The sequence below is a fragment of the Triturus cristatus genome, chromosome 6 (genome assembly GCF_964204655.1).
Source record: "Triturus cristatus chromosome 6, aTriCri1.1, whole genome shotgun sequence".
In the NCBI taxonomy this organism is placed as follows: Eukaryota; Metazoa; Chordata; class Amphibia; order Caudata; family Salamandridae; genus Triturus; species Triturus cristatus.
In genome coordinates, this window is record NC_140589.1 from 1,559,392,642 (window position 1) to 1,559,415,004 (window position 22,363).

At 43.4% G+C, this 22,363-nt stretch overlaps 1 protein-coding gene across 1 annotated transcript in view; it reads left to right on the plus strand.

The window, feature by feature from the left end:
- PCSK2 (proprotein convertase subtilisin/kexin type 2) overlaps positions 1-22,363 on the plus strand; it is an 845,391-nt gene that overhangs the window by 640,559 nt on the left and 182,469 nt on the right. The gene's annotated exons all lie outside the window — the stretch shown is intronic.

Here is a 22,363-nt window from a genome sequence, read left to right on the forward strand (position 1 = left end):
TCACTACCAACTCCAATAAAAATAAACCTTTGGAAATGAGCCATATTAAATATTATTCATCTTACCAAAAACAAAAAAGGAAAACTAACATTGCCATCAAACACAAATACATATATCATTGCCCATTTTGCTTATTGTAAACAGATTTATGTACATAATATATAAAAATGCTCTTTAAATTAGATATACTTCTGCATAATAAAATAAAAAAATATTATTTCTTACGTTTATACTTATCAATATAGACCATCTAATTAAAACATTTTATTGTAATAGAATAAACAAGGAAGTAAGAAGAAACACAGAAAGGTAGAAAAGTGAATTGTATGAAAAACAAAGACAAAGCAGTAGAAAGTTAAACTAAGGCTCAAAAACAAAAAGAAAAAAAAGAAAACACTAAAATAAACAAAGCTGAAGAACAATTAAAACTGTGAGAACAATAATAAGAAAGAATAGAATGAAAATTGAAGGAAAAATAAAAGAAAATTACAAAAAATGTCAGAAAAATCATGAAAATGAAATAAGTAAGAACGAAAAGAGTTTACTAAATGCACATGTTATAATAATGAAGCATAAAAAAACCCTCTACCAAGAAAAAAAAGCAGAATTAGGAAAAAGAATGAAACTAAAGAAGACTAAAGAAAGAACAAATAATACAAAATTCAAATAAATTAAAAAGAGAAGTAGGGAAAGTTAAAGAATAAAAATATAGATTAAATAGTTAGGATAGATATACTATACTTAACCTCACATACATGTACCTTGTCTATATATATATATATATATATATATATATATATATATATATATATATATATATATATATATATACCTTCATGATATTTTTGTAGTTGATTTTCTGGCTGCAATACTGTTGTAGCAGAATAATGTAGCAGAATAATTTGGTGCTCCATATTCTGAATGGCAACGACAGGAAAGCAGTATAGTAGTCCCGAAACTCCATCCATATTTTCATAGAAATTATTTTGCCTCATCTCAATTAAAGGATACCCGTTCCACTTTTGGATGATTCAGTAAATCACAAAACCAACTCAACTGCTTATAAACATATTGTTTTTTAAATTCTTATTAAGTAGAATATTTTTCCTATCCTGACAGCACTTACTGTTCAGCCAAATTTCTGGTTTTCTATGAGTCCCTTTTTGAGAAGTAATTTGGCTGAATCACACCTTTTTTGTGTGGTACTATTACATAGTCTTTGTTGTAGATAGGGCATTGTTTGTAGCAAACACCTTTTACCATTGTATTGTGACAATGGGTTTGAGATAGATGTGAAAAGTGATTACAGTGTGCATATTTAAGCAGATAAACTGCATTCGAAGTATGAGAATAACAATGCACAATAATGTCACCACACTACCACATACAACAATTGAATAACACTTGAAGGATGTGGCCCGATTAGGGTCACCCGGGTCACTCACGACCACCTCTTAGCCTTCCGTACCAAATGAAGAGTTGGTCAGACAGCAGAGAATACAAACCAATAACTGTTTATTCGGGTACACTCAGAGTGGAGCCCAGTCTGCCCAGTCGCTAGGAGTGCTGCAGAGGGACTAATATCAGCAAGCATAAAGATACATTATGTACATTTCAACACCAACGATGGCATACCCACAATGGAATTTTCCAAACAGATGCAGCTAAACAAAGAAATACAGGGAGTACGTTTTTATTCTAAGGCCGGGCACACGCTATTTACCACGCAAGGTCGCACTAGCCATCCCTGCCACAAGACAAGTGGGAGAAGGCCTGTATCTAGTGGGAAAGGTATGCGCTAATAAGAACAGTGCATTCATTTGTTTAGCAAAACTCAGCTTTGAAGAACCTAGCAGAGGCTGTTTCTCGGAAATAGCAAAGAATTAGTTTTGATCATGATTCGAAATGGCACCCAGATACAAAATGGCACCGCAAATGCTAACTTCCATTAGAGCAATGCACAAACAAAATCATTTCTATTCTAACACACTGCACCGCAGGATAATATCTCCAAAGCAGCACAACACAACAGAAAGGCAGCAAAACAACATAAAAAACATGCAACTCACCAGAATTCAAATTATGCAGCAACACTCCAGCACTCCAATACCAAGACACAGTACTCTAACCCATAAACAGAACACAACAAGACCATATAATAAGAGAAAAAAGTAGCAAACAACACACCGTTAAAATAATACTTCCAATCTGAACCATAGTTTTGGCTTACAGACCATGGCTATATTAACTTACTGTAAGACTTTTCACAACATGAATGTGCAGTTTCCCTTACTGACAATGAAAAATGCACCCTTGCAGCCTCTCTGCCCACTAACCTGACAACAGAAATCCCCATTTTCTTATTGTGAACAATCTTGAGGCATTTCCTCCTCTCACCCGGTATATTTCTAATGTGTTCTTACTCTGATGTTCTATGGTGAGGTGCTCAAAATGTATGTATTAATACACACAGGCATAGGTGTATCTGCAAAAACCTTTACATAGAGAGAAATATTTACATAGAGAAGAATTTTATCTGAACTGGTAAGTTTCTAACAGTGAATCCGATCACTGTACCACATTTGAAAGATGTTTCAGTAGTCATGCATCTCATACATTTGAGTACAGCTTGACACCTGCCATGTCCCCTCCCTCACATGTTCATCTGACCATTCCTTTTCTTTAGCTGCGCTTCTTGCTGTGATCCTGCCTTTGCTCAGTTCGCGAAAGAGGTCATTTGAGAGAGAATGAAAGAAATACTGTCCATGATGTCTGATGTGAGGACCTTCAGTATTGTTTGTCCATCAAGGGGAAGTGGGAGATTTGATGACTGCCAACGTGTGACCTTCGCGAGCCAACCGCAGCAGGAGGATAATGATGCATATTGTGATAGACCCTGTTGAGCCATTACCTAATGGATGAGTCGCATGCACTGATTCACAGAAAGGTTTTTTCTCAGCACATTATGTTTGTCTGACATATGCTGAAGAGCTGGAAGTAAGCTGGAGACCTGTGGAGTGACCTTTTCTGCAAGCCTTTCAATACGTCTTTTGTTTAGCTCCTTTTAGAGGTAAAAACTATAAAATTCGCTTTTGTCTTTGCATGTCTTCAAGTATTTTTCCTGTAGAGCAACTCCACCTATTTAGTGAAATAATGTTATTTTGGCAACCAAATGCCATCAAAGGTCTTTGCAACCACACAAATACAGATAAAAAATATAGAACAGGTAAGAGGAATCATTGGAAACAGCCTATAAAAAAAAGTTAAAATCACTGCAAATGGTGGACATTTCACCTTATACAGAGACAATTATCGGTTAAAAGTGAAGTTATTTTTCCATAGATTAATATCATAAAATTATAAGGAGGCTCCTCCTCCTAATGCTCCACATATGCCCCAGACATTTAGGCACAGCACAAAACTGCAATCTATTAATCACAAGTTAGATGTTGCTTAGGTTTTAATGACTCTGAATTAACCCCAAAGAGATGCACGTTTCTGTGCAGTTTACTTTGCACTTAGACCAATAATACAAATTCGGAAACAATTTCACAGGATTGCTACTATTTTTTAAGTTAATGCCCCAAATTTGAGTGACTCATAAACAATGCCAGGAGGAGTTCAGCAAATCAGGCACTCTCTAACAGTGTGAGATTTCCTGGAGTACACCAGCGGGCACATTGTTAGCAAGCACAAAATGTTCCAGGTAGAAATTTCTGTTCGTGGAAATGGAATCTAGAAGTGGATCAACCTAGTTATTTTTCATCTTTTCCAGGCAGAAATGAGTTTTGTTATAAAAAGCCTCCCATTACAGTCTCGCGTAATACAATGGCGTTCTCTCTCTTTTTCTACCTTTTATACGCAGACCTAAAATGGTGACATTTTCAGAATTTGCAAATGCACCTTTGAATGTAAAAGTCCCCCATTTATGATTTCAGAAATCAATTTATATAGAAATTTGATCTTTGCGAAGCAAACCTAGGAATAATTATTGTAATCAAGCCCTGTCGATTTTAAGGCAGAACAACAGTCAGTTAATTTATTTCTGTCCTCGCTTTTGATATCCGATGTGGTAGGGCAGTAAGTTTGTTCATGCTTAAGTTATAACCAGTTATTTAAATGGCAATATAGAAGTGCAGGTGCTCACTATTTATAGCGCATGTTTGTGCCTGAGAAGTGCTGGAACGTTTCATTGAAATGCCTTGCAGCAGTGCTGAGACGTGCAATACTCTCCTTTTACAATTAAAGAAGTCCAGATACTCAGTCCCAGACAGGACCTGCCCATATAAAGCACTACTTAAAACATAGGGTAACATGACGGTTTAAAAATGCTTCCTTCATTGGATGATATTGATGATAATCTCTCAAATTAAACATACAGAGATTTAGAGTACTTTGCAAGGTGATTATATGTAAAAGGTATTTATTTTCAGAAACAAAGTTCAGTCTTTATTATTATGAGTAAGTTATTTTCTCTTTTAATTAATTTATGTTGGATTTTCCCATGATGGATTGAGATCTATGGAGGCGTTTTTCAAATAATATCAGTTTATTTATCTAGGTTTTATAAATACACAACAAACACCACAAATACAGCCTTCTCAAATGATTTAAGATTTTCATACCATGTTCGTACATTAAAATAACTGTATAGTTGTCGCCACACGTTGACTAGCCCAGTCCCCTATCGATAGGACTCTACAAATCTCATCGAACGTCCAAAGGTCCACTCTTTATTCTGCTGCCAAGTATTTGTTGGCAGGAGAACGTCAGATTGCATTTCTCCAATTTTAGTTATATTTCTCTGTCAGTGAATGCATGCTCCATTGCACGGGTAGGAAGAAATTGGGTGGCACTAGATTTATGAGCAGTTTACGAAACTGTAAGCGATTTGCAGGTTCTCGATGATGGTGTTCCACATTTGAGTTCCCAAATATGCAAAATGCTCTTAACTCTGGGGATTACAGCCAGCTTCAGATGTCTGGAGCAGAAAGAGCATTTAGGAGTCTACCAGGACACCAAATGTCTTAACTACATGGACCCTGTGTTGAAACGATATTTATGCATATAGCATAAGTCTTTAAACTGAACCAAACATTTGTTTGGCAACCAGTGAAGGCTGTATAACATACTGGCTGATGATATTAATCTGGGTGGATGAAGAAGGAGCCATGCCGCCGCATTTTGTATGGTCTGAAACCACTTAAGCTGAGAAGCTGCAGCTCCCAAATATAGAACATTGCCGTAGCCTGGACTACTGTTCTTTGAGCAGGGGCTGAAAGGCACATCAAGATTTTCATAACTACTTAAGGGTGCTCTGATGGCTCATAGACAACTTTTTCGAGCCTTACCCATAAATGTTTTAGCTCATGGACTGGCAAGGGGGTGGTACCCATAGCAGATAGCCACAGATGAGGTCCCCGAAGGTGGGGTTGGTTACCCACCAGCAGAACCTCCATCTTGTCTCCATTCAATTTTAATGAATTACCAGTCATCCAGGATGAAAACTTGGGTAAGACAGATGTTAAGAGATTCTGCCTTGTGGTTATCCTTAGTTGATAAGGATACCACAATTTGGGTATCATCTGTATACAAGACCAATGGAAGCCCATACAGTCTCAACTTATGGTCTCACATGTAGGTTGAAAAGTAGAGGCTCAGGATCGAGCCCTGCAGCACCCCGTAAACTAGGTGGTGTGAGTTAGACCTATGATGCCATGAATGCACTTGAATGGTGTTGTCATGTAAGAAAGAGCTCAGCCACACCATGGCTGCACTCTGCATGCCCATATCTCCTAGCCTGGACAACAGAATGTAATGGTTCACAGTGTTGAATGCAGCACTGTGATGCAAAAAGGATCAGTGCAGTTATGCTGGCAGCCCAGGTATTCCAAAACGCTGAGAAGGGCAAATTCTGTACTGTGACCAGAACCTGATTGAGAAGGATGCAATAAACCATTTAGTTAAATATAAGTTGAGACCTGTAGGTTGACATGTTTTTCCAGTACCTTAGCCAATGTGGGAGGGATATAGGTTTATAGTTTGACCGTGCAAAAGGGTCCAAATTTCTATTTTTAATAAAGGTGTAACTAGAGCAAGCTTTCACGCTGGCGGAACAGCACCTTCTGTCAAGGAGGAATTGCATAGTTGAGTAAATTGCACCATAACTGGTGATACAGGTTTGCCCTGTGTCAAGGGGTTACAGGGGTTGAGTGGAGAGCCTGCTCTAGTAGCTACAAGCAGAGAGCTGAATGAAGTCACATCTAGAGGATGGAAGAAATTCAAAGCACAAGTCGGAGGGGCTAACCACAGAAGTGCCGACAAAACAGGACTGCATTTCTGCTACTTTCTGCAATTTCATCACATTGCACTTGTGTGAGAGGAGTAGTGGGGATGGTACTTGCCTGATGTGAGAGATTCTTGAGTACCCTAAATAAGGTATTAGGGCAGTTTTTTATCACTGTGTCTTATCTGAGTAGAATTTAACTTTAGCAATGCTACATTCTTTCTAATAATGTTTTAAGGTTACTTTGTTAGCTCAATTTGTCCTCCTGACTGTTGGTGTTACGCCATCCTATTTCTGGCCCTTTGCACAGTTTTGTTAATTTGGGACAATGAGTCATTGTACCACCAGGAAGGGTAGAGAGTTGGTTCATTTATTTTACTAGAAGTGGGAATTGACCCGTCAAGAGAAGATCTAATCCAAGAGTCTAAAGTCTGAGCTTCCAATTCTACTGAATCACTCTATGTGGGGCAGTTGGCCTCAAGAAAATAATTGAGTTCTGGAACATTAAGCTTAGACCAGCTCCCACCATAAGATGTCTTCGGAATGTCTCCCATTTGGAGTCCTGATTGGATCAACAAGGAGAAAGGGACTGCAAAACGATCAGTCTATGTTAAAGGGATAGGCTTGTCAGTTTGCATACCACTAAGGTTGTAAAATATAGGGTCCAGCATATGGCCAGCAGCGTGAGTAGGGAAGTTCTAAATTAGATGAACATTGAGAAACGCAGAATCCTCTATAACAGAAGCCACACTATAATCTACTTTATCAAAATGGATTTTGAGATCACCTAATAATGTAAAGTTGGAGAATTTAAGAATAGGTGATGCAAGAATTTTGGAGATACTAGAGGTCCACGTGGTCACATTGCCAGGTAGGCGAAAGATAAGGGCTTCAGACAAAGTCAAGTTCTTAGTTAAAAGCAATGAAAAAAGAAGAGCTGCACACTCGGAGATTGTCAACTTATCTATTTTACACATAAAAAATTCTTCAAAACTAATAGCAATAGCTCCCATTTTTATTTGTATTAACTGTCCATTATCAGGATGCTCTAGGAAGGGAGGAAAGCTGAGATGACCTCTGGCCCTGAAGTCTCAGTGAGCCAAGTTTCTGTTAAAAGGACGGCATCATGGTCATGGTCCCTAACAAAGTTAAATATGTCCAATGGTGTTTTACAAGTGAATGACAAGTTTGCTTTAAAAATTGAAAACCATGGTAATTCTGGGCAGAGACAGGCTTGCCGTGCTCCAATTGGTTCCCTAAAGAGGGCACAAGCTTTGAATGCAGGGGAATGGTCATGAACTTACAGTGTGGGCACTTTCTAACTGCTATAATATGGTCTAAATAAGAGAATGGGTCAAGCCTCTGTAGCAAAAGAGTGAAGGGTAAGCAGTTGATAAGCGAAACCGTTGGCTTACCTAAGAACAATGGGGTAGTGTTCCTGGCCCCTGGACAGGTTCAGACACAGACCAGCGCAAACGGTCTTGCCTTCGGTGCTCCATCGCCGCGTCTTCACCGCAACCACATTTAATAGCACCGGCCTGGAGCAGCTGACAGGCTGCTGTCAACTAGAGCCCTAACCGCTCTCCAATTATGGGCCAATAGTGGCCGCTAAGAGACTAATTTCCCCACAATGAAAACACACTTCAATTTCCCCAATACACATTCCCACAGTGCCCCCAAGTTCAGCTTTCCTTTTAAAAATTCTTTAAAACAATTAGAATAATAAAGCTCAGAAAATAGACCTAGTGATCATGAGTCACATGCGGATGAAATATCAACATGATGACAACTGCCCAAGAATAGGCTGTGTAAGATGTATAATCGTGTAATAATTGCACAGTAATCACGTAGAAACTCCAGGCAACAATTCCATTTCCCTTTGTCTGCACCTGGGCTCATTTAAATTAGGATTTCAAACAAAGTTAGGTCAGGCTAATTTAGTCGATATGGTTTTTGTGAAAACATGTTGGTGTTTTATACTTTTCCTACCCCATTACACTCATTTTGCATTGACTATACATGCCTGGCTTAAAGCTCGAGTCAACTTATGGTGCAAAAATGTGCTAGACATTGTGCCACCAGGTGTCTCATGTGCTGAGGCAAATATTTTGCTAATTGGGGCAAATATTTCTTAAGTTAAAGCCTTAAGGCCTCACTACAATGGAAACGGGACCACCTGACAAGGAGTCGGTGGTCCCGCTTCCCTAATTAGGATGCGACTACCTTTACAGCAGTTGGGAAGTGCAAATTTCCTCTTGTGGCTTGTTCTGCGGGCTGCCGCACATGCCGCAAAAGGAAAATAACACTTTTTAAACATCCATGCACCGTGTGGCAGACAACATACAGTGCCTGCCACACAATGTATGGCTGTTTGGGGGGCTACAGAGGTGCCCCCGAGGCCTCATAGCCGAGGCTGCAGGAGGCCAGGGGCGCTGCTAGGAGCCTCCAAAGTCCATTTACAACAGCCTTTCTATGGTGGTCAGAACGCCAAAAAAAAGGCTGTAGGAAACATGCATTGTAATCCCCACAGAGATGCCTGAGCAGACACTGCCTCTGTTTTGTAGATGACGATCCGTCATCCTCTCCGCTGGCTATTTGAGCCTGTCAAAGGCGGAGCGAATTCCCCCCACAGGCATCGTTGGACCACCTGTATCCTAGTATGGCAGTCGGACTGATGCCTCGGATGTCGGGGTAGAACGCCACCGACGAGCTGTCCGATGGCCTTTCACCTTACACTGTAATGGGGCCCTTAGGGGCAGATTTATGTTTCCTGGCGCATCCCTGCAAATCAGCAGGGATGCGCCAGGAAAGATGCGTCACACAAATTTACCTTTGCGCCACCACAGATGCGCCGCATTTACAATGCAGCGCATCGTGGCGCAAGGATAAACAGATGCGTGACGCATCTGATGGCGTAAGGGCGGCGCATTGCTGGAGTCGCGTCGCAAGCACGACACAACTCCAGCAATGTTTAGGGGCTGCCCATACCTAACATTCTGCGTCATGCCTTACGCCTGCTTCAAGCAGGCGCAAGGTTTTGACGCGTTACAACAAACAAATGATGGACGGAATGCTGACAATGCAGACATTCTCCCCCAGTCAAGAGATCTGGGTTAAATCCATCGTTTTTTTGCCCACTACGCCACCCCAGTTCAGACATGGCCATATGCAAATCAGTCTTGACCCTGTGCCTCATGGGAACAGTCCAGCCCGAACTGCCAAGCCATGTCTTCCCTGGAAGGTTTTGACGCAGCAGCGTCGGAAAAGTGACTGAGTGAAATCTTGTAGATTTCACTGCGTCACTTTTCCGAGGCTTTTTCCGATGGAACGCCCACCCTGCATACATTAAACCTGACGCAGGTTTAATGTAGCGCAGGGCTTTACAACGTGACGCATCTCCCTGGATGCGTCACGTTGTAAATAAGGCGCAACATGGCGCATGGTTTAAGCCAACGCTGCGTCACAAAAGTGACGCAACGGCGGCGTAAAAGTGGCGCAAGTCTAACATAAATCTGCTCCTTAGTCCTTAAATTCCTAGAACATATTTCCCTGCTAGCTGAAAGATATCATGAACTTATCAGATGATTATCAAATGTCATATAATGTCAAAAATATTGCTGTATTGTTCCTGATTATGGAGTAGACTTCCTCTCGAATTAAATCAGTCCCCTTTCCCTTCTGCTTTTTATAAACGGAATGAAAATGTTTCTAACATAGAGTTGCTCTCATCGTTGATGTGTTGTAACCCATGAACAGATCTTGTAATTCAGGAGTTGGTGTAGCTTGACACAATACATTTTCTTTCCAGTCTAGCGTTATTCTGTAGCATTCAATAAATAGAAACGTTATTAAAAGATTTTATTTGAGCGGAGAATGTATTACATGAGAGATCTCTTATGAGATGAAATGCTATTAAGTTCACTAATGAAGATAATTAATAGTAACCACTTGAATGACATTTGAATTCCCTGCCTTGTTCAATCGGAAAGTCTTCTCAGATCAACTGCTTTCTGATTATATTGTGATTTGCCAGGCCAGCATCACAGGTACTCTGTTGTACGATTACTATTAACAAAAGCCAATAAAACGTTCAGCATTTCATTGTTCTGTTTTAAAAAGTGGGATTCTGAGCCATTCCGTGACTGGGAAGAGTGGATTGCAACGTCAGCTTCTGATTTCCACAAACTACATTTTCACAAATATGTTTTAATTGTCAAGAGGACAAAGCTGCCGCATCAATCTTCTTGTGACTACAAATAACTGTTTATGATGCAATAAATGGACAATTCCCATACGGTAGCAGTTACATCAGACATTCACCAACTAAGCATAATCAGATTGAACCTTACTCCGACTAAAAATCTATCTGCTGAAGACCATATTCCTCACAAAAACGTCACACATGAAACTGATGCAAATTAAAGTGAATCATATCATTAGTCTTCACTCTTAAGGATGAAGAACAACTCTCCCCTTGCCTCTTTCATATTAAAAATACGATGCAATTTATTCAAACATAAATTACAGTATTTAAGTCTACATTTTTTATTGCAATCAGTCGATCTGGTAAGCAGTGCTGAGCAGTTTCTTTGTTCCAATAATACAAATCATTACAAAAGAGCCACTAACCGTAAATAAATAGACAGAAAAACAAATGAGACTTATAAATAAAACCTGCTGCCCACTCTAGACCTCTCAACCATCCAACAAGCATTGGCTTTGCGAATGGGTCTGGTCTACAGAGAAAGTGCGTCTTCAATAGCCCCGAGATTAGGTACTTAATAAGTCATCATGCATGGACTAGACCACTCATCATTGCACTCATTCATTTATACATACATTTACTGATTTATTAGTGCATCCATTCACTTACACGTCCATAATAAATACCCACACACACTCAACAGGCATTTACAATATTAAAATAAGTAAAAGTAAAAAAGAAAGCAAGCCACCACCACCGACATGGCAGCCATGTCCTTCTGTTTTTGGTTCTCAAGAAACTGCTGTTCCATTGAAGCATTTGACGAACAAGCTGAGACACTGGAAAACAAACTGATAACACGTCACTACCCGAGAAAACTAATCAAGAAGGAAAGGAAAAGAGCAAGAAATAATAACCGAGAGGCACTGCTTGCAAACCAAGAAAAGAAGGAGAATGACAGACTAGTGTGTGTCAATACGTACACCCCGATATCAAGCAAAGTACAGAACCTTGTACGGAAGCACTGGCACACGCTCAATGGAACAACTAAACATTGGCCCTAACCACTTTTTGCATTTAAGCGAAACACAAGCTTACGGGACGAACTAGCCCATGCTAAATCACCGTCTCCACAGACCCAGAATCAGACGACACTATGGTGCAACCAAACCAAAGACTAGTCGGTCATTTCCCTTGCAGCAACTGTGTAGCATGCAATTACACTAGTACAACTAAGGAGGTCGGCATCAAGACAAACAGACCATAGGTGTTAAAGAATTACAGCAATTGCAACAGCAAAAATTTAATTTACCTTATCATGTGCCCATGCAACCTGATGTATGTGGGAATGAACACTAGAAAGATTAAGATAGACATCAACGAACACAGGAGCACCATCAGGTGCAAGAAGACAAATACCAAGTTGACACGATACTACCTGGAAAAAATCCATAGGGATGTGGATGTGAAATGGGTGGTGCTTGAAGTAATAAAGAGGACAAGTCCAGACATTCAGAAAAAACTTCACATGCGGGAACAATGAAGGGTGTATCGCCTCCAGACATGGGAAACCGGATTGAATGATGACATCCCATGGTTACATATTGGGAAATAGAGTAACTGTGAACACAAGCTCACTGGAACATAAAGCTCTCCTAGCAAAAAAAGGAAAAAATATATACTCAGGACACACTGTCCTCAATGACCTACTATCTGAGTATGAGGGTGTACACCGAATTTAATAGAAATTTACCCCTAGCATCCCTACTACTAATTGACTTCATGAGGAGGGGTGTGACTGCTCAGAAAATGGCCCCATAGATGGTACACCAATAGATGACACTGTTTGGCCTCTCTGAGTGTTTGCAAATAGAAATGTAGTTTCTGAAACATACTGAAACATTTGGCAATATGATATACATTGAGTGATATATTAGCCATAATGGGCACCCCTCTTTAGGGAACACATAAATCCGCCACAGTTCATTACACTAATGTATGTATTTTCCTTGTGCTCTCTTATCGTGAATTCCCAATGCGAGTATAATTGTAATCACAATCAGGTTTGCATTTCAGTCTCACACGTTTCGCACCACTACACTGGTGATGCTGAGAACTCGATATCTCGTACCATGCCCAGACACGTGATGCCGAGACACGAAGCCCAGGCAGTCCTCGCTTGGACACATGGGCTTGAACGAGGTCAGTGGAGCACCGCTGATCAGAGCGCACAGCTGATGCAGGGCCCAGGCAGTCCAAACTGGGACACCGGGGTTTGCACACGTGTCTAATTTACCGGCAGCAATGTTGGCAATCAGTCAAAGGGCAGTTTTCTGAAGCGAAGACCAGGCACCTGATCATCAACATGCAGGCTGTTTTCTGGACACCGGAATCCCAATTAACAAGCCTGCCAACACACATGCTACCAATTCAATAATCAAGGGACCTACTTGGCTAAAATCCTGCATCCTTCTTTCCACATCGGGGAAGAGGAGCGAACACGACTAGGTGCACGGCAAGAGACACACCTTGATGTAGGAAGAGTATGAGTGGTGGTATGAATGCATGCTAGTGTGCAATTTTACCATCCTCAGAGGAAAATACTGAATTTATTATTTCCCAATCATTTTATATTTTTCTTCCAAATGTTTCTTCCAGAGTGTGACTACAGGGTTCTTTCCTTCACCCTCCTCCCATGGGGTGTTTAGGAACCTCCATTAGGGTAAGGTTGTGAGCTGGTCTCACACTTTTGTGCAAAACAACTATGTGTGTCTCACCATTGCAGTGACACTTGTTTCACACAAAATAGCCACTATATGTATACTGATGCATGTGGGGCAATGTTTTGACCGAATTTCTTTCAGATAAATCTGTTTCTGATGGCAATCTCACTTTGTTTACATTACAGGTTTAAGGAAAGTCTTTTAGGTAGAGTCTGACATAGGTCACCCTACACAATGGTAATTTCGAACTAACTTTTGGTAAGATAGGAACCCACATTCTTTTTCCCATCCTGATGTATGCCGTGGACCCCTTGGGCCATTTGGGCAGAAACATGTTGATGGGGTACCAATTCCCCATTCTTTCATTTTCATACCAAGCAGTTGCCCTGTTTAAATAAAAGCATTTTGGCAATTACAATGGTTTTTAAATAAGCACTTACTTTCACGGGCCTCCACTTAGATTTAGAAGTGCCTCACTGTCTCCAGGTGTAGGACCGCTCTCTACCAAACCGAGTTTCTAGAGAGTGAGGACTGCCAATGATGAAGCATGACACCTGGTGGTGTGTGAGGACAGTCCTTCACTTTTTTTGAGATGCCAGGTACTCTATCAAGTACTTTTTAAACCCTCAGTCATTTTACATTCAGGGTAGCTTATTTTGTGTATACAAGTTCAGTATGGAGGCCAGCTCAACCTCAATACCCTGTGCCGCTAGTTCCCTCCCTTGGGACTTCCCAGGGTTAGTGTGTTACACTTCTAGATCTTGAACTGAACCTCTGTCAGAATGACTGCTTTGCTGCTTAAAAGACTCAACTGGACTGGTGGTCTGGAAGAACTACTTTTCTGCTTGCTGCTTGCTGGCCTGCTGCTTCCTGACTCTGCAGTAGGGGATCTGAACTCTGCCTTCTCTCCAAGTGATATCCAAGGGATTGCTGTTTTGCCTCCTGCTTGCTGAAGTCTCAGGGATAGAAAAGACTTCCTGCAATTCTGCTGGTGCTGCTGGACTCTGGCATCTGAGAGTCCTACCCTTGCCTGTGGTACCCTCAGAAGTGCGTTCTGCAGCTGTTTCTTCAAAACCGATGCATCCTCACCACTGCGCCAATCAGAACCGACGCATCGCCCTTCAACACAGATGCAGAAGCTGTTCGGCTACAGCAGTTCTACAGCCAGCGCTTCCAGACAATGAAGCTCTGCCGGGCCCAACAATGACGCATTGCCTTCACCTCAGCGAATTTCAATGATGACACACTGACCCGAATGCTTGGAAAAGATCGACGCATTAAGCCCTCAGCGTCAACACTTTGCTCCATCCAAGGTACTTTCTTAACAGGCCCTGCATGGGTCCTGTAGCCGGACTGCCCTCCATTGCGGTCACACTGAACTGTGGATTTGCACTGGTCCCTCGCTACCTCAGGTAACCTTTTGACTACTAATGACTTCTAAGCACTATTTTTGCATTTAATCTTTAAAATTGCATATCTTGACTTCTACTGATTGGATTTTTGTCCTTCTGGTCTTATTTGCTCAGATAAATAATCTCTATTTTTCTAAACCTATGTGGAGTCTTTTTTGTGGTGTATTCATTGTGTTACTGTGTGTGTGTTGCACAAATACTTTACACATTGCCTCTTTAGATAAGCTTGACTGCTCTCTGCCAAGATACCAGAGGGTGAGCACAGGTTATCTTTAGTTCTTTTTTAAACACATGTTATTGGATTTGTAAAGGAATGCATACATCATTAGATGGAGTACAGTGCTGTGTCAACTTACATAGTCATTGTACAGTGCTTCAATGCTCATCCAATTATAATGAAAGCATACAAATATATTCAGATACAACACTTACACATTTTGGTTACAATAGCCCATCCTCTCTGTTAGAAACGGGGGTCTCTAGTCTGCAATGATTTCTACTGTTGTCCAAGTAGGGACCCATCTTTCTATTCAGGGTAAGGGGGATACACTTCTAAAATAACCCCTGCTCACCCCCTTGGTAGACAGGCTTATCTCAGAGGCAGTGTGTAAAGCATTTCTCCATGCATACAGTAAGACAGAGAAAACACTACAAATGGACACCACACCAGTTTAGAAAAAAAGGAAAACTTTATCTAAACCAACAAGAGCAAAAACGACAAAAATCCAACATACAATACTGTCAAAATAGTTACTCTGCAAAATAACGTTTAAATTGCAGGAATAACGTGAAAACACAATTCTGAACACGACTGAGTCTAACAATTCCAGCCAACTGCATCGGTATGGGTCAGCTAAAGTGTCGACAGACTAGGAGGAAACAGTAATTTTCTTGTTGTGGCCAGCGCATTGATGCGAGTCAGTCGGGGCACCTGTCTTGGTTGCGATGTGAGATGAAAGCGTTGCAGCATGCGGTGTCCTCACGGCTCGGTGCAGGCAGCGGCTCGTTGACGGAGTCGGTAGGACCAAGGCTTGCGTTGCAGGGTGGGACGATGCTCGATGCGGTGCTGGTAGGTCACGGTGTGGTGACGGAGCCGGTAAATGTTTGAGTTGGGCAGTGATGGAGTCGGTGACATCTATGTAGCGTGTAGTAAAGCGGTGCGGAGAGCGGTGTCCACAAGACGAGTTGCAAGCAGCTGCTCGTTGATGGAGTCGGTGAGACCAGGGTTGCATTGCAAAACAAGCTGGTGCTCTCTGCAGGGCCTTCAGGACACAGAGTCTGCAACAGACTCGGTGACAGAGTTGGCTGTTTTTTTCTTCTGCTGCGACTGGAACCAGCGAATCAGAGACGGTGCCCAGTAAAGGATGATGAGGTCTTTGCTGTTCCTGAGACCTCTTGAACAGTGAGCAAGCTCCACTTCAAGCCCTTGGAGACACTTTGCAAGCAGGATACACACACAGTTCCTCTCCTTGCAGTCCTTTTGGCCATCAGACGCTCCACCCTCTTATCAAAAATCAGGTGGTGAAAAACGTGGGCTTTAAATTTGACAGTCAATTGCTATTCCATACCCAAGTAAAATCGGTAGTGGGCACCTGCTTTTCCCTTCTGTGACTCTTTCTGAAGTTTCTGTTCCTATTGTCCATGGTAGCTAGACAGCAAGTGATTCAAGCCCTGCTCATCTCATGCCTTTACTATGGGAACAGTCTTTACTCAGGCATGCCTAAGTACCCTATGGATAGGCTTCAGCTGGTCCAGAATGCAGCGGCCCAAACTATTTTCGTGCTTCTCAGTGATGCTCATGTTTCAAGCCTTTTTAGGAGTCTTCATTGGCTGCTAGTGAGGCAAATTTTAATCTTTAAGACATTGCTTGTGACCCAGAAAGCCTTATATGGCATGGGCCCTGGCTACCCAAAAAACATGATTTTGTTCCATGCCCCACAGAGAAATCTCCATTCTGTGAATCTCTTCCTGGCCAGTACCCCACGTATCAAGAAGGCTAGGTCAGGGGGAAAGGCCCTCTCCTTTCTGGGCCCATCCCCTTGGAACAAACTGCCGCTGACCCTTAGAAGCATCAAGTCAACGCCTGTGTTTTGGAAGAAGCTGAAAACTTGGCTTTTTTCCAGCCCATAGGTCCTTTTTGCCCCCGCTGACACTCTTCGGTAATCAGCGCCAGGACACTCCTTGGAGTAGCAGTTGCGCTTTATAAGAATCCCTACATAGACAGTCAATGCAGGCCAATCCCAGACAGCACAAAGCAAAGGGCCAGCACTCCTCCTTCAGTTTCTTCCAGCTTCTCCTTGGCAGAGGTTCCTCTTGATTTTCAGAAGTAGTCTAAATGTCTGGGGTCTGGGCCCCTCTTTTTATACAGTAAAATCCTTTGTTCTCTGTGGCTGAGAAGCTCTGTCCCCAGCCAACACCAGTCCTGTCCTCTCTGGTGCAGCTTCCTGACAGGAGGTGGAGACAGTATTGTCTTGGGCAGACCAGGCCCATTCAGGTGTGAAATAAATCTTCTCCCCCTACTTTGAATGCAGCCCAGGTATATTCAGCCCAGCCCTGACTCACCCTGGAAATTCAGGAAACAACTCAACCCCCCAAGTGGCTCTCTGAACAAAATGTACACCCACAGCCCCTGTCACTCCAAAACCAGACAGTCAATACACAACCTAGCAGAGGCACACTGGATGGCTAAGCAAGAAAATACCTACTTTCTAAAAGTGGTATTTTCAAACCCAGAAATGTAAAAATCACCCTAGCTGAAAGATGAATCTTAACATTCTGAGTTCAGGCATATCAAACTTTATTTTCCTATCTTGTTCCCATGGGCATTTATGCTTATAAGATGTTATAAGCAAACTTCCCATTCTATCCTAAGGGATCAGAACATGCCACACACATCAGGGCATGTCCTACCTTTCACATACACTGCACCCTGCCCACCGGGGTACTTTGGGCCTACCTTATGGGTGACTAACATGTAAGAAAAGGGAAGGTTAGGGCCTGGTAAGTGGATGCACTTGCAAGGACGACATGGCAGTACCAGACTGCACACAGGCTCTGCTATGGCAGGTCTGAGTTTCATTTACAGGTTGCCTATGTGGGTGTCACAATTAGTGCTGCAGGACCACTAGCAGCATTTGATTTACAGGCCCTGGGCACACACAGTGCACTGTACTAGGGACTGACTAGTAAATCAAATAAGCCAATTAAGCAAACACCAATCCATAACAATAATTTACAAAGGGAGCACTTGCAATTTGGCACTGAACAGCAGTGGCAAAGTGCCTTAAGCATCTAGACCAGCAAATCGAAGTCCAACACACAGCATAAACACAGGAGGCAAAGGCAACATTTTACAGGGGAAACCCACGCCAATAATGCCAAGTCTAACACTCTCCCAAATAGTGTCAGTCCCCACATATCTCTATCGTCGTCTTCGTTCCATACCAGCCCACTAGCATAACTCTCTCCTCACAAATCCCCTACCCCAGGTCTGCTCTAGTTTACGTAGGTGGAATATGTGTCAGTATCTTTGTGGAAGTGGCTCTATGTGGTTCCACATGCCCTCCCATGTTCCTATGGGGTTCCATCTCTCTCTGTCTCTTGTGTGTGAACTCCATGGGGAAATCTAGCCAACAGTGTAGCTACTATTTCTAGGGGGTACTCCGAATCTCCTCAGGTGTAGATGGGTCAGGGTTCTGAAGTGCATCTACCAAAGTCTCCTGAGCCCTGACTATGTTGAGTGAGCCATGACCTCATTTGGCCTCATGGAGCTTAACTACGCTTTCATAGCCAACCCATCTTATCAATTCTATTTTCTAGAACATCATCTGTGGTCCCTTTGGATCCTTCCAGTTGATAGTGATTTGCCTCTTTGCAGATCTTGGAATTTGCTCAGAGCTTTAGTTTTGACTGTGTACAGGAACCAGCTCAAAAGACAATGTGCACAGGACCTCCCACTCGGTGATCACAGCTAGTACTCCAGTAATGTTCTTCCAATAATTTGCTGAGCTCAGCATTCCCAAAATAATGATAAAAACTCAGCTATCACTTCTTCGCATCTCGGACACCTGGTACTCTCCACTGCAAAGTACCTGTTGATTCTTTCAGGGGTGAGGTATGCACTGTGCAGTACATAAAGGTTGATAAGTTTAAAGCTGGCATTCCTAGACACCTTGGGTATGCGCTCTAGAATTGTCTAGGTAGTCTGTCCATGCCCCTGTCTGCACTGTTGCAGAGTCTGCAAAGCTGCCTCGTATGATAAGACTTCTGTCAGTAAAGTCCTCCAGACTCCTTCCAACCCAGAAATACATTTACCCCTTGATAACAGTCTTAAGGAGTCCCACTTCACATGAAGGGACGAAGTGGAGTCAGTGTTTTCATCAAAAGAACGTCAAGTGGCAGTCCCAACCGTGTCACAGAAGACTGGATCCTCTATTGCCTCCAGACTTAACCTCCAGGATGGGATGCAGGGCTGTGTTTTCTCCCACCCAACCCTAACAAGAAGGACTTATGATCAGAGATGGTCCTAGAGAGATATTTGGTGGTCCAAACCAAACTGTGCACGTCCATCATACACAAGAGGGCATTGAGGTGCACATGGAGGCCATGTAAATTGGAAAAGAAAGAATTGTCCCATTCCTCTGGGTGGTGCAAGTGACAGGAGTCAATTAAGCCCCAGTAAACTTGCCATACAGAGAACGCATGGACTACTCAGATTGTCTGAGAATCCCGCAGTGTAGGGTGTGAATGTTCCAACACAGGATCAGCTATGCAGTTATAATCTCACCCAAGGATAATCAAGCCCATATATGCTACCTATAGCGATGTCCCAGCCATCAAGCCATCCAGTAACAACAACCAGGGCCTGACTGGCCGTAGCGGGCACTGGGCATTTTCCCGGTGGGCCGGAAGGATGGGGCCATTTTTGACCCATGGTGGATGGTTTTCTTACTGGGGCCGGTTTTGCAGCAGTGATGCAATATCGCCCCCCCCCCCCTGTAACAAAAGCGGCAGCGGAGTTTCTCAGAAGCAGCCCCGCTGGTCGAGCGGAATTGCCAGGGCTGGTTTCTGTTCCCAGTCCATCCCTGACAACAACATGGGGGCCTGCTGGATCTACCAGGGGCCCAGTGTGTTGGAAGGGATCCCAGAATTATCCACACCATGACTCCTCTCGCAATGGCTGCGTATGTGGTATAATTGGTCTGTCCTCGCCATCTACGCTACAGCACTGTTCCCTCCTTGGAAGTCAGGAGTGTGTCTTAAAGGAGCACCAATTGAACCTATTGTCTGCTAAGTTATGAGAAGACTTTGTGTCTCTTGGTCATTGTATGCATCCCCCTAATATTCTAAGAGAGGACTTTGTATGTCATGGAGTTATTCATTGTGTATGGTAAAGACAAATCGGATGGCACCATCAGACTCCAGTGTCCCAAGCATAGGAAACCATTCCACCAAAGCATTGTAAAGAACAGCAACACAGGGCACACCACAAACATCTCCCTTCAACTAGCAAACAAAAAACTCCCTAACTCCCACATACCAGGACAAGCAGGACAACACTCCCCATCCACACAATCTGACAACGCACATCCATTTGTAGGTGCACCCACAACAAACTCAACTTAATGAAGACAGTGGCTATTCAAGAACACCACATTTGGTTGTCCCGCACCTGCCCAGATGAACTAAGTGATGGTGTGTCTTCAGGGGTCCCACCAACCCATGCTCATAGTAACATATAAACGACTGAGGGTTCCTCTGCAATAATCAGCATAAACCTCACAGTTCGTCATCGCCATTAAATGAGTTTTTCTGCTGTGTCAGGTGTGACATTAGGTAGATCACTGTCCGAGTCCTCAGGTAGAGCTGGCGTCATGAGTTAAGTCAGAGTCCCGGACATCTCCCTCACCCAGTGATGAGGTTGTAATTGTACCTCCTGTGCTGATAGCCACCACCACCTCCACTGCTCTCTGTTGTTCCCTCTGGGCCTCTGCACTGGACAGGGCCCCTTCTGGTACAGCGCTACCTAATCACCTTGCTTTGTATGCTCAGGTGTGCGTCTCTGAGACTCCTGGCTGGGGCCAGCTTGCGAGTGAATTTTAATCCAGTCCCCCACCTCCCGGGACTGGATTAAAATGCACCCACCAGGAGGAAATGCACCCTCTCTGGGTTCACCACCTGTAGCCAGGCCAGGTATACCATGGCATAGTGTAGGCCCATTTGGCAAAGTTGTTGTTTTGCATCTAGGAATGCCTTTGGACTTCCTTTGTAAAGTCTGGAAAGATCATGACTTTACTGCTGTCAACTTTGATGTCTCCTTTGTGCCTAGGCTGGACAAGTATGTGATTGCGGGCCCTATAATATAGGAGTCGGACAACCACTGGACATGGTGGTGCGCCTGGCAGGGGCAAAGGAGCCAGAACCCTGTGTGCCCTCTTTAGGGTGTAGAATGAAAAGAGATCCTCTGGGGCCACCTCTTTGTGCAATCATTGCTTGAGCTAAACCAAAATGTTTCTCCACTCAATGCCCTCTGAAATTCCTATGATGCGCATGATGTTTCCACGTGAACAATTTGCATGTTGTTTCCACGTGAACAATTTTTGCTATCTACTGCTCTGACCTCCAGAGTCTGGACTAGGTCCTCCATGAGTGTGAGCCATTCGTACGTTGTTGTCGCCATATCTGAGACGTCTATGATCGTCTTTCAGGATACTCAGTTCTGACCCCAGGATGTCAATCTTCACTTCCAAAGCTTCTCTGGACGGGGTAATGGCCTGCAGGATGTCTTGAAGAGTGCACTCAGCTGCCAGGCTGGGGAGCTGATAAGTCAAGTTGGGGCACAGGGCTTGTCTCTTAGCGAGGATAATGACTCACACGAGCACAACCCTATGCAACTCAGGGTGACCTGCGGAGCCTGTCTCCACAATGGTGGCACCCAGATCCTCCTCCCTAGGACTCACCAGGAAGTCAGCGATTCAGTTACTATAGAGCACGTGGTCAGGGCACTCAGTTGGCCAATTTTGCATGTTCATAATCGTTACTGCAGGGCCCTATCAATTCAGGACACCCATTGTGTTTTGCCTTAACTCTGCAGGTGCCAAGGCAGCTTGAAACTGCAAGCTGTGTAGCACACAGGGTTTGGGGTATAATTTGGTTCTTCCCCAGAGGGAGATGTGCAGGTCACCAGGCCCAGCAGACAATCAGCGTCGCCCCCAGGGGTCAGCGGATGGCCATCCAGTCACAACAGACCTCCCTTTCTATTGCTTGGATATATATGCCTTGCCAGCACTTAGTTCATGAGGTAGAGGCACATCACAGCGGAGACTCCACTTCACCCTGCAGGGCATTATTCACCAGTGCTGCTGTATTCCCCAGTGAGTTAGGTGCCACCAACCTCCACCGACGGCCTTAAACTGCATTTAATCACTGCCCGACTGGGAGTCAGTGGCCCTCAGCCATGTCTGGTGGCAGGTGTCCTGTGGTGGTCAGTATGATGCATCACCATCCCCCGCATCTATTTCAGTGTATGGTGGTTGCGGAGGCAGAAGCTCGATCCCCAAATCAGGACCATACTAGGGTTCCACCGATAGGCGGCATAGCATGTAGATCTTGGTAGCCCACGCCTGCTCAGACCCAGTCACCACACAAAAACCTCGCCTTCTCCTCCACCTCACCTGGCGTTTCTCAGTGCAGCCGGTTCCTTTGGCATCAAGGGTTCCTGCAGTCCTCAATGGTTGCT